At 36.3% G+C, this 14,028-nt stretch overlaps 1 protein-coding gene across 4 annotated transcripts in view; it reads left to right on the forward strand.

Moving 5' to 3' along the window:
• The window catches only part of ENOX1 (ecto-NOX disulfide-thiol exchanger 1), a 628,394-nt gene that overhangs the window by 297,385 nt on the left and 316,981 nt on the right, over positions 1–14,028 (forward strand). For all 4 annotated transcript variants that reach the window (XM_045839070.1, XM_045839074.1, XM_045839072.1 and 1 more), the window contains one exon: positions 12,530–12,674. The gene's annotated coding sequence lies outside the window, so the exon portion shown is untranslated. The remainder of the gene's footprint in view (positions 1–12,529; positions 12,675–14,028) is intronic.

The following is a 14,028-nucleotide window of genomic DNA, read 5'->3' on the forward strand; positions in this document are numbered from 1 at the left end:
AACTCCATTTTTTTTCCTGACCCAGTGCTACTTATTCTTAAGGTCTCAGGATAAGTGCTGTTTCTTTCGGGAATCTTTGGCGATCTGTCCCTAGCATGCTGTTCTTTATCTGAGCACCTAGCACAAATTCTGATTATTATTTATTTTACTATAAGTCTTCTCAGCTATACTAGAAATTCCATCATGGCAGAAACTCCATCTTACTAATCATTATGTCTCTGACAATCAGCATAATGCTTGACATGTCTTACGTACTTGATTAATAATACTTGTTAGGAAAAATGGATAGATGGATGATGACTAGATGGATACATGCATGAATGGGTGGATGAATGGAAGAATATAATACTCATAAAGAACAGAAGATGCTGGCTCCATGATTCAGGGTCTTACTAGTATCAATTTGTGCCAGGAAACACATACTTCTTTGGTTTTCATAATAAATACAGACTGATTGATTCATTTACTTGATTAGCATGCAGAAAGTACAAGTGATAGCAGCAAGTGAAATATGAACATCAATATAGGAAAACTGATAACATCACAGTTATTTCCTTGTCTAAAACTGGGTGGAAGAAAACTGTACTGGTTTTGAAAGCACTCTAAAAATGTATATTTAACATTTAATTGTTTTTATTGTAAATGATTTTCTTTATTATGTAGCATGTTAGACATCTCTAGAATAGTACTGGCAAGTCTTTTAGTCAATTATATGCTCATTGTCAAAATGTTTCAAAATATTTTGGTAAACTTAGGAGCTGTGTGCCATTCAGCAGCTCACATGACATTTCCATGTCAGTATGTTGCTTTTTTATCTCATTTTGTTCACTCATCACTTGAGTGCTTCTTGCTAGCTTTTGTTCTCAGGATAGAATAGGTTTGAATTTTTGGGTGAAAATATGAAAGATGTTATGAGAACCTCAAACAGTATTGTGTAATTAGAAGTGTATAGTACATTCAGAAGGAAAGCAAGTTAGAATTAGCTATTACTCTGGGAAGATTTTTGTGTAACTGTTTGTAACATTTTAAATGTGAACAGCCATTTTTAGACCTGCTAGTAGTACAAAAGCTCGACCTAATCTTATGAAAGTATAAATTAATCAACCATACTTCTATATGTATATTATATGTATATGTATATACACATATAATATACATATATATAACATACATAAATATAAACACCCACACTTCTAAGCTTTACACTGGGGTATTGGCATGATCACTTATGGAGAGAAAATTGCTGGTAATCTCCTCTTGGATCTCTTAGGAAGAACCTGCAAGATTATTATACTTTGAAGCAGCTACTCATAACAGTTTTCCCTAAAAGGAGGTGAAATGATGCAGACCAGTGGTCTAATATTTCCCAAAGCACTATAAAAGAATAAATAAAAATCAATGAAATGGCATATTGCTTTATACTTTATTTTGGGAATTTTAGAATCATTTTGGCACACTATTCAGTTCCCACCCCACCCTCCGTGACCAGGAGAACCCCTTGATCTAATTTAGTAAATTCTAATGAAAGTTCTTATAACTCAGAATATGGTTCAGAAGTGTTATGTTGTTTTGCTTTCAATTTTTCCTTTTAAAGTCTCCAGAAAAATTCACATTAATCTGATGTGTTTACATTGAAGTAAACTGACATTTGGATTTCAATAATAATGGAGAAAAGAGATGATATAAATATAACTGCACAAACTATATCATTTTTTATAAAGTCATAAACTCTTCTAAATGAAAGTTATGTGAAAATATGCCTATAACAACTAAGAATGTTCCTAAAGAAAATCTCACTAACAATTAAAACTGTTTTATTTGTAATGTCTAAGTCACTTTAAAAGGCTTTCATGAGAGAGCAAACATAGCAATGTGCTTTGGAAAACATGCAGAGTGGGTAAAGACCCTGAAGCTGCCTCTAATTTAAATGCCTCAGCTAACATCCATATATTACCCAAAACATACAACTTATTGAGCTGTTGTATCTCCACTGAGCTTTTTAAGCAGATAAATATGTAGACAAAATAGTGCATCAAGTTGAAACTTAAAGAATTTGGGGATATAAAACATATTCTTAAGTTTGTATGACATTAGTAAAAAAAAAATTCACATTATTGAATTTCTTTTTCTGCATCCTGTAGTAAAACAGTAGTATCAGCACTAGCAATCGTACTTAGTGCTTCTGTGTGCCAGGCCCTGTTTTCAATTAGTTATATTTAGAAACCCATATAATTCTCATAATATCCCCATAAGTTAGGCACTACTGTCTCCCAATGTATAGATGAACAATCTAAGCATAGGAAGGTTAAATAACTTGCTCAATGTCATACAGACCATAAGTCAGTCTTAGAGGCAGAATTTGAACCCACACAGTCTGGTTCCAGAGTTTATGCTCTGAACAGCTTCACTCTTATGCCTCTCACCTGTAGGTGAAACTGATTACATGGGTCAGTATTAGCATTCAAAATGCAGGGAATGACTTTGTTGGAGCCCTTAGGAACTGACCCCAATAGGGCATTGGATTATGTAGAATAATAACAATAATACTAAACTCTTAGAATGTTTTAGAATTTGCAAAGCACTTTTACCTGTACTTCCTCCTTTGCTCTTTACAATAATTATTTACAATATTTTACAGAATATGTATTATATGTCAGATCATCTTCTAGATGGGATATAGTAGATGAGACAACCACATCCTTGCTGTAATGGAACTTACTTCCTTAAAAGGGTTGCATAGTTATTACAATGTTAATAATAACCATCGTTATGTGTGAATATATCAGAAAACAACAGTGTAGGCAGGCCAGACAGCAAAATTTTGTCTTTTGCTGATTCTGAAAGGTCTGTGAAAGTTTATCTGGCATTGTCTAGGAGTCTCCTTAAGCTCTGATTTTATTCACAGCAAGACAATCCTATAACATTTATGGATTATATACCTTTTCTTGAATTATTCTATTGCAAAAACATTTTGTTGACTTCCTTCTTCTGGTTATATCCATATATGTGTACAGATAAACTCCTTCCATAGTGACTTCCAACATAGATCAAAGTCAGTAACTACTTGTGAACTTTTCTAAGCCCTAATTTTTGTTAAAAATGAGTAATTATATGTGGGACCACCCAACCTGAGAACGTGTGTCTCGAAACTTCGCAGCAGCTGGAAAATTCTCGTTCTGGAAAGAGAAAAAAAGCCTGCATTGTTTTCCTTACAAAAAAACAAGCCAGTAGTCATTTTCAAAGCTCTTTCAAGATGGGAAGTATTTAAAGTTTGCTGTTGAATTTCAGATGTTGGCCTTTATTGAATGACGTTAGGAAAAACTCCTCATCGGAAATGTTTAAACACAGAGCAAAGAGAATTTGAAGATGAATGAGAATACCATCCACAGGCCCTACAATCTTTCTTATTTTGACATTTGTCTCTCTTTTAAGGTTTTCCACTTCATTCTTACTTTTTCCAAATCTGTATCACAGAACAGTTATTATATCCAGAAAATTCAACTTCATGACATGCCAGGTACTTCCCAATTTTCAAGTGACATAGATTCTGTGGTGACGTACTATGCCTAAAGTCATATGAGCTATATTGTGTTTGATGGTGGTGGTATTATGTCCTAGAAGGAAAATTGGGGGTGTGGCTCCCAGACCTTCATTCTGATGGGTCCTTTGTCATTTTGCTTATTGGAAATTATGGAGAAAATTGACAGACTCAGGATATTTCAGGATGGCTCCCATTTAAGCAGTCTTCCATTGGTGTATTAGTGAGCAAGAGAGACCAATTTTCCCCTCTCCCTGATATGTGTAGAGTCATGATATGGAGAGTCATGAAGGACAGGCATTTACTTACCTCGTATATTTTGCACAAATACTTTAACCACAATTTAAAAAAATTTCTGTAACAATTAATATCACTGCAGTAAGCTATTTGCCATGTATTGTAAAAGTTTTCTGTGATACATTACCTGCCACAGAATAAGATTTGTAGAAGAGCCCTGGCTGGTGTGGCTTAGTAGATTGAGTGCTGGCCTGCGAACCAAAGGGTTGCTTGTTTGATTCCCAGTCTAGGGCATGTGCTTAGGTTGTAGGCCAGGTCCCTAGTAGGGGGCTCTTGAGGGGCAACCACACATTGATGTTTCTCTCCCTTTCTTTCTCCCTCCATTCTCCTCTCTAAAAATAAATAAAATCTTTAAAAAATGATTTGTAGACGACATTTCTGTTTAAGATATTAAAAGGTATTTTAATTTCTGAAATACCAACGACACCTTATTTAAATGCTGAAGACTATACTCTGAAGCACATAGTGTAGTTGGATGATTTCTGAATAGGTATTTTTAAATGTTAATAAATGTTTCACATTTATTTTTATCTATCTATCTATATATGTGTATATATATGTGTATATATGTCTATATATACACGATTTATAAATATATATACACATGATATATACATATACAATGTCTAAATTGAAAAATATAGTAGCCTTATAATGAAAATCTATAGTCCTGGATCCCATTCCCAGATTTATTGCACAGAGAAAAGATTATTTCTTTTGATGTCTTTGTGTTTATACATTGCTTCTGCCTTTACAGCTCTAAGTGTATTTGTAAGATCAGCCGAGTCAAGCATATGTGTGTGTGTGTGTATAATTACTATTTCTTAATTTGTCAAATTTAGATATCTGTTGACTTGTTATAATAGATAAGAATATAGTTTATTTGTACTACTGCCTCCATATTCCCAATATACTCAAGTTTTAGTTCTTTTCTTGTTACCTGTAGGTCTTTAAATAACACACTTATTTGAGTACTCTCCTTTGTGCTTTTAACTTTATATTATTAAGGTTCATGTCATTTATATTTGATTTTTAACCACATTAAGATTTTAGTGTTTTAGATTGATTCTAAAGGTTAAAAGTCAATTAAATAACTATTAAGAATATGTAATTATCATTCACTGCTGACCAAAGTACAATAGTATACTATGATTACATTAACTTATTTGATACAGCATATAGCTTTTTGTGTTTCCTAGAGTTTCTAATTGCTTTAATTTTTCTTTGAATCATTTATCTTTATGGCAACCTTATGTACCCCCATATTCTCCAGAGGTAGAATGAAATCTTTGAGATTCCTTATTTTCCAGGATACCTTCCTCTGTCCCCAGCTGGAGTAATTGCTACCTGTCTGTTTTGCACTGACTAATCTTCCTTGGATCCATGTATTCCTCTTTCTCACTTTAATTCCATGTGCTGCTGAAGCATATCCTCAGAATGTTCAGGTAAAGGGCATGTAGGAGGTAAATATTCTGAATTTCTACATATCTGAAAATGACTTGATTAATGTTTTAGCTAAATCAAGAATTATAGGTTAAAATATTTTTTTTAGGAATTTGGAAGATATTGCCGTATTTTTAGCATGCAACATTTCTGATAAGAAATCTGATTCTTATCCTTGGAAGTTGCCTTTTTCCCCCTTAATTTTTAGAAGCTTCTTTTTAGGATTTCTTACTGAAACATATCTGATTATGGTTTGTTGATGATCCCTTTTGGTGCGCCTCTTAATGGACCTTCCATTCTGAAAACTTATGACCTTTAGTTTTGGGAATGTCTTATAAATTTTTTAATGTGCTGTTTATTTTTTTCAATTTTTTAATGTTTTACAGTTGCTCCAATTATTTCCCTCTTTGCCTCCTTCCACCCAGCCCCCCACCCTGCACTTCCATAGTCAGTCCCCACCCCATGGTCCATATCATTGAGTCCTTCATATGTGTTCCTTGACTAATCTCTTCACATTCTTTCAAACAGTCCCCCCTCCCCTCCCCTTGCCATTGTCAGTCTATTCAGTGATTCTATGCCTCTGGTTCTCTTTTGCTCATTAGTTTATTTTGTTCATTAGATTTCTCTTATAAGCGAGATCATATGGTATTTGTCTTTTACTGACTGGCATATTTCACTTAGCATGATAGTCTCCATTTCCATCTACACTGTCAAAAAAGGTAGGAATGCCTTCTTTTTTCTTCTTTGTAGTATTCCATTGTGTGGATTCTGGTCAAGATGGTGGCACAGGTAAACACAGCTTGCCTCGTTGCACAACCACTTCAAAATTACAGCTAAAATATAAAACAAATATCACTCAGAACCATCAGAAATTGAGTTGAATGGAAGTCTGACCACTGAAAAATTAAAGAAACCACATCCATCCAGACTGGTAGGAAGGGTGAAGACAATGGAGATGGGCCAGTCCCAGACCCACGTGTGGTGGATAAAAATTCAGAAGGGATATCTCAGGAGTGAGGAGTCACATCTCCACACCAGCCTCCGCAGCCCAGGGTTCCAGTGCCAGGAAGATAAGTCCCCATAAGTTCAGGCTATACAAACCAGCAGGGATTGAGTCAGTGGAAGAAACTTCTGGAATCCCAAGCAGTTCTCCTTAAGAACCCACACACAGACTTATTCAGTACTGGGGTAGCAACTTGAAAGGCATCAGTGGCATACAGAGAAGAACTGAAATCTCTAGCATCAGGGCGAGAGCTGGGAGACAGGTTTCCCTCAGACAGAAAGGTGGGCAGAGGCCATTGCCCTTTTCAGAGCCCTCCCCAACAGAGCCATGGAACCAGCAGGCCGGTGTCATATCTGAGACATCTGCAACTCCATCAACCTGGCTAACACTGTTTGTCCCACCCTGGAGATCCCCTGAGACTCTGTCCCACCCAACTTACTGGTCCATCCAAACTGTTAACCTGATTCCACATGAACAACTGGCCTTGGTTCATGATTTACAGCTTTCTAAATCCTTTCAAACAAAGCAACACCTGGCCTCAGTGAGTCCCCCAGCTCCCATACCTCTTGCGAAGTGTCCCCAGGCCCAGCACTAGCAGCAGTAGCATGGATTCACAATTTGACTTCACCTGGGAGTCTCCAAGCCCAGCACAAGTAGCAGTCATCTGCAGATTGCTTTATAGCTCAGGTGGAGTGGACCCAGAAAAAACAGGTGGGGGCTGATCTTGGCCTGAATGATGCAGGAAACTGCAGAGCCTGCATGCATACTCAGTGGACAGATACAGAACATGTCAGAGCACCACCACCCTGCCCCTGCACAGTTGATCCTCCATGGAGGGCAGAGGTTGGTGGTCAGTGGTCACAGCCAGTTATTTGTTTTATTTTAAATGAAAGATCCATCCATTTTTAAAAGATTTTATTTATTTATTTTTAGAGAGAGAAGAGAGAGAGAAGGGAGGGAGATAGAGAAAGAGAAACGTCAATGTGTGGTTGCTGGGGGTCATGGACTGCAACCCAGGCATGTACCCTGACTGGGAATCGAACCTGCAACACTTTGGTTCACAGCCCACTCTCAGTCCACTGAGCTACACCAGCCAGGGCTCCACAGCCAGTTCTTGAAACTGACTGGCCTAGGTAAATCCCTCCCATTGACATGCCAGTACCAATGCAGCCTTGACTATAACACGAGGGTGTACTCAGCCCACATGAAGGACTCACATTGAGTACTCAGCTTGGGTAATAGGGGAGGCTATACCACTAGACCAGGGTGTCAAACTCCTTTTCACCTGGGGCTACATAAGCCTCCTGGTTGCCTTCAAAGGGCCAAATGTAATTTTAGGACTGTATAAATGTAACTACTCCTTAACAGCTGAGCGAGAGCTTGGCACTGCCACTGGGTAGAAACAAGGTGCCAGGCTGGATGAAACAAGGTGGAAGGCTGGATTCAGCCTGTGGGCCTTGTGTTTGCCACCTGTGCACTAGACCCTATAGGACACCTACTACATTAGGCCACACTATCAAGACAGGAAGTCCTAGCTGCTTTACCTATACATAGAAATAAACACAGGGAGGCTGCCAGAATGAGAAGACAAAAAAACATGGCCCAAATGAAAAAACAGATCAAAATTACAGAAAAAGAACTGAACCAAATGGAGATAAGCAATCTATCAGATGCAGAGCTAAAACACTGGTTATAGATGTTCAAAGAACTTAGTGAAGACCTCAACTGCATAAAAAAGATCCAGTCTAAATGAAGAATGCATTAATTAAAATAATGAAGAGTTTATATGGAAACTACAGTAGAGTGGATGACGCCTAGAATCAAGTCAATGATTGGAATATAAGAAAGCAAAACACCACAAGTCAGAACAATAAAAAAAAAAAAAAGAATCCAAGAAAACAAGGATAATATAAGCAGCCTCTGGGACAACTTCAAGCATACCAATGTTCACATCATAGGGGTGGCAGAAAGAGAAGAGAAAGAGCAAGAAATTGGAAATCTATTTGAGAAATAATGAAAGAAAATGTCCCTAATTTGGTGAAGGAAATAGACATGCAAGTCTGGAAGCACAGAGAGTCTCAAACAAGATGGACGCAAAGAGGCCCACTCCAAGATACATTGCAATTTAAATGCCAAAGGTTAATGATAAAGCAAGAATCTTAAATGCAGCAGTTAGTTATCTACAGGGGAGTTTCCATAAGTCTGTCAGCTGATTTCTTAAATGAAACTTTTCAGGCTAGAAGGGATTGGCAAGAGATATTCAAAGTCATGAACAGCAAGAACCTACAGCCAAAATTGCTCTATCCAGCAAAGATACCATTTAGAATGGAAGGGCAGATAAAGTGCTTCCCAGACCAGGTAAAGCTAAAGGAGTTCATCATAACCAAACCATTATTATATGAAATGTTACAGGGATTTATTTAAGAAAAAGAAGAAAATCAAAACTATGAACAATAAGAGGGTAATAAATACATGTCTATCAACAACTGAATCTAAAAAACAAACTAAGCAAACATGAAGAACAGAGACAGAATCATGGACACAGAGATCATTTTGATGGTTGTCAGATAGGAGAGGGATGTCAGGGAATGGGTGAGGTGAGGGGATTAAGAAGTACAAAGAAGTAGTTACAGAATAGATACCAGGATGTAAAGTACAGTATATGAAATGGAGTAGCCAAAGAACTTAATACACATGACCCATGGGCATAAACAATGGTGTGAGGATTGCTTGCAGGAATGGGGGGTGCTGTGTGCAGGAGGGCAAAGTGGGAAAAATTGGGGCAACTGTAATTGAATAATCAATAAAAATACATAAAAATAAAAGAAACTGTGGTATACTTACACAATGAAATAAATTAGTTTTTTTTATTATCCTTTCTCTTCTGTTTTTCTTCTTTGGAATTCTTTTAGAACTTTTAGTAGTTGGGCCTCCTGGTTAGATTCTGTGCACCTTTTCTTGTGTTTTCCATTTTTTTAATGTTGTGTTTAACATTTTGGGAGACTTATTCAAAACTATTTTTTTATCTTATACTGAGTTAAAACTTTTTTTTGCTATTATACTTTTAATTTTCTAATACTCATTCTTATTCTGTTCCATTTTTGTAGAATTCTATTCTTGTTTTTTAGTGTTTTAAAGTTCCTGTCTGTTCCCCAAATTATTGAAGTTTCCTCAGGCATCATTTTTGTTTGTTTGCTTATTGCAGATATTTTCTTTTTTCTTTCTAACTTTCTTCAGATGTTTTTCAATAGTCATTATCCAAATATATTTAAGAATGAAAACTTGACTGGGAACTCAGCATCATCTTAGATTGTCTCCCAGTATCTTACTTTTTATGGTAATTATTGGAAATGTGGCTGTTTCCTAGCAGGGTTCCTCAAGTTTCTGCATTCTTTTGATTATCCTCCCTTTATACATGTATCCAAATGATAGCTTTAATTGCCCTCTGTTTGATTTTATTATCTAGAATTTTACCAGAATGTTTCATCTATTCCCATTTTCTTTGTTTCTATAGATTTTTGAGCATTTGTGTTTTTTACTTTAATGTTAATGGAAATCTGAGAAAGCATGGGATAAACTACTGTGATCTGTTTGCCATCCTGAGATCAAACCATCTAGATCCAGTATAAATCTAGTGCCTTTTTACAGTTGCTTGAGAAGTTACAATATGAAATAGTTTGGTGCTACCTCATTAAAGGATTTCTGTGTTTCTTCCACTTATTTTCTTAGGGACTCAGTACTATGTCTATTATTTGTGAACTAAGAGTGGTTATGGATGTTGACTTTTATTATTTACTTCCCTTATGGTGCCCTGTGTCTTCCTGGAAATAGTTGTCATGACTACTACTAATATGGTTATTAGTAATATTACTAGTAAATTGTTACTAATAAATTATTCTTGTTTATCTCATTTTATAATGTTAGTTTATGTTTAATTATAAATCCAACCTACTGTGGACTATATGTCATAAAAAGGAGCATAAGTTCAATTTTTAATATAAACACAAGGAGCGCAGACTACTGATAAACCCAAACATAAATGTATGAAATGATATCAAAGATTGTTTTTAATTTAAAAATGTCTGATTTTGAAATGATTTGTACTTATCAAGATGATACAGAGAGTTCCTGTATATCCTTCACCCAGCTTCCCTTAATAGTACCTGTGGTACCATGGTTACCTAACTACGTTACATTTATCAAAACTAAGAAGTTAGCATTGATACAGTACAATTAGCTATGCTTCATACTTTATCCTGACTTCACCAGTTTTTCAATTCTGTATTTTTTTGCCTCTTCTAGGGTCCAGTCTAGGATACCAAAGGAAGCATGTCACCTTAGTTTCTTCCATTCTGTAATAGTGTCACAGTTTTTCCTTGACAGTTTTAAAGAGTAGTTGTCAGATATTTTGCAGAATAGTCCTCAGTTTTTTCTGATGTTTTGTAATGATTGGATGAGGGCTTTGGGTTCTAGAGTTATTATCTTGTTTATTTTAGTATTCTTGGAATTTTCTTACTAATAATTGACTTTTAAGTATGTAATAAATAGTGGCTGAGTGAATACTTAAAAATTGCCATTGAGATTTTATGGGAAAAGGGGTCTACAAGTTTAGTCATGAAACAGTAAATTTTGCTTTTAAGTGGTATAAAGAAAACAGAATTCTATTATGTGAGGTTTTAAGACAAATTTCTATTTATTTTGTATTTCTGTCATTTAGGTTAGATTCTACTGTCCAAATACTTGTTTTCCCTATTCTTCATCATTCTTTTCCCCTTCTCTTATGCAAGGATAAACTGGCTCTGTTTGGCTCTATTTTTCCCCCAATGTAATAATCCTAGGCTACACACCTGCTCAACTCTGAAAGTACTAGCAGTCTTTCCCTCTGTTTCTTATTCATAACAAGCTCTTGGTGCCAAAAATAGAAGAAAAGAAAAAATTTAAAAAGGTACGTGTGACCTTCCACTCCATTATTCTGTAGTGTTCCTAAGTGCACTGTGGATGTGAGCTAAAAGTTCCAAGACCCAGACAGAAGTCTGTGGCATTAAAAGCTGAAACTTCAAGAGAAATTTTGAAGTGATTAATTAGTGAGCAGTGACCCTGAGACATGCCTTAGGAGTGGCTGCTGGGGCAGCCTGTGGAGGGTGAGCTGGAGGGCTGTCTGTGTGGGCACTGGAACCAGCTGCGACACATAGTTGGCTAAAAGAGAGAATAGAACTCTAGATTGAGCCCTGTTGAGCTAGCTCAGTTACTCAGCTGGTAAGATGGAGATAGCGAAGAGGAGCTACAGTAATATCACTCAGTGATATCCACAGAAGGTGTGGTTCCATTTCTTATTGCATCAGGAAAACCCTTGGGAAAAGAAGGTGCTCTTTTTCACTGAGACAGTGAAGGGACTGTGGGTCATGTGAAGGGATCGTGGGAAGGCTAGACATTTGTGTGGCTGTCCTAGATGGACCTCGGCATACAAACTGCCCTGTAATACAAGGGAGTTCCTGGGTTTCCAAAAAGTTCTCTGTCTTTGCATAAGGCAAAGAAGTGGGTGGGAAAGTGCACTGCTTGAAACTGTGTCTGTATTTCTGTGGGTCTGGCTGAATAAAACAAGATCTGATAGAAAAAATAAATGTAAAGCAAATTAAGAAAAATTTCTTAATTAATTTAGTATATTGCAACATTATCTGTTCTCTTATCAATTCTGATATGATATAGTTCTCTAAATCACAGAAGCTACAGAGTGAAATTAGGGAAAGAACCACACCTGAGTCTTTGGGCTTTGCTAGTCTCAGGTTCTAAGCCTGACCATGCTTTAGTCTTTTCCTCTGTAAAATGGAACCAGTACTCTAACATTGCAAGGCTGTTCTTGAGATTCAAGTGCCCATGTATATGAAGCCCCTTGCATAACACCTTGCAGCAGGTAGGCACACAGTAAATACTAGTGTTGCTCCCTTGGACTCATACCCCAGCCACAGTCTCAATCCTGTCCTGTTTAAATAAGGGGAAAAGCAGAATTTGCTTGGTTAGTAAAATACTTCTGACCTTTAGAAATTCCTAAAAACTGCTAAAAGATTAATATTTCCCTCTCTGCCAGTGATACATAAGGAGATTGGGAGAGAAAAAATTAACAGAATTTAATACCATTTAAAACATAATAGCAATAAGTGCTAATACAGTGCTTTCTGACCACGAAGGCTGAGGCTGGCAGCAATGGTACTTTGGACATAATCTAATGGTGTGCTTTTCTTTTCTTCCAGAATCACCTGGCATGTCAAAGCCACACTGTTTTCTGTGGGGCTTCCTCTGTGAACAGCTTCCATTTAAAAGACTTTTGTGAATACATGGTTTCACTCAAGTCCCTGAAGAACATTATTTTTCTTCTGATCTGCTGGAGTTTTTAAGGTTTGTGTTAATTTTTCCATTTCTCTCACCAATGGTGTTATTAATTTTGAGGGATATTTTAAAAATGGATTAATTGTTCTACTCTATTGCAATAAGAACTCTGGAAGTAGATTTTGCACTGATTATAATCCTTTGATTTCATTGGGAGATGGATGTCAATGAAAAGAAATGTGATATGCTACTTCTCAAATGTATTGTAAGTATATTTGTGGGATATTACAAGGATATTAGAAATAAAATACCCTCCACATTGGCTTAAAACAAATTTTATTTCTGCATTCATAGATTCTAACTGAACAGATTCAATAAGCTTATATTACATGTCCACATGTATCAGACTTTGTTAAGTACTTTCAATTATAATAGTTAAAACCTTGTGGATGAATTATATTTTGAAACATTGAAAATCAAAACTGCATTTGTTAATAGCAGCTAGTATTACCACTATGATTTTTTTTAAGATATAAAGTCTCAGTGACCACAATGCTTTCACTTAGTTCTACCAAAGGCTACTCACCCTATGATTTATGATGGTAGAACAGGGTTGTTGTTTTTTCTTTTAATATGTATATATTAACAGCTTGAAAAATCACTAACAATACTGTTGTTTACTCAAGGAAAAAGCTTGCTAGCAAACCAATTTTAGGAGTACATGTTTTGCTGTTGAGATAGTACAAGTAAAACACTTTTATTTTTAAAGTGCTGTCTGACAAAAGACCTACCAAAGGATATATTCAATCCATGCATCTTTTATGGCTGGAAAAATAAACAGGAGAGAGGATACAGCTTGGTACACTGCATGGACAAAAACTAAATGAAGAGCAAGGGAAAAGGAACACAGTACTCTCCCTAAAATGACACATATTTTTCCACAAGCATTTATTTCATTTGGTAGGATTTTTATTCTGTCCATGTCGACAAATATTTTCTCCCCTAATAGCCTTTTAGAGTTTTTTTTTCCCTTTTATTTCTACTGAAAAATCACAGTAGATTTTACTGCAGTGCTGGCTAGACTCCAGGTTTCCCACTGCACCCTTCATTGTTGGGCCTCATGATTGACTAGCTTTGAAGTGTGAGACGTGAGGTACATATCAGGGGTGAGAGTGGGTGGGAACTTGTGCCTCCATTTCCAACACTCCCTTCTGTCAATTTTGTGGAATACTGTAGTATGTAGAAACCTAATAAGTGTGTCCATAGAAACAGAAGTGCTGGGAAGGACGTGAGAAGCTACCTAAAGATTCCTCCTCCTCTACAACCCAAATCCCACTTAAACTTTCCAAAAGCAATGAGAATCTATTTGTTTTCAAACCTTCATACTTACTCAATTTTCTTTTGAAACCTGATATAAATTCTT

Source organism: Phyllostomus hastatus, unplaced genomic scaffold, assembly GCF_019186645.2.
Source record: "Phyllostomus hastatus isolate PE091 unplaced genomic scaffold, TTU_PhHast_1.1 phas_contig_29, whole genome shotgun sequence".
NCBI lineage: Eukaryota > Metazoa > Chordata > Mammalia > Chiroptera > Phyllostomidae > Phyllostomus > Phyllostomus hastatus.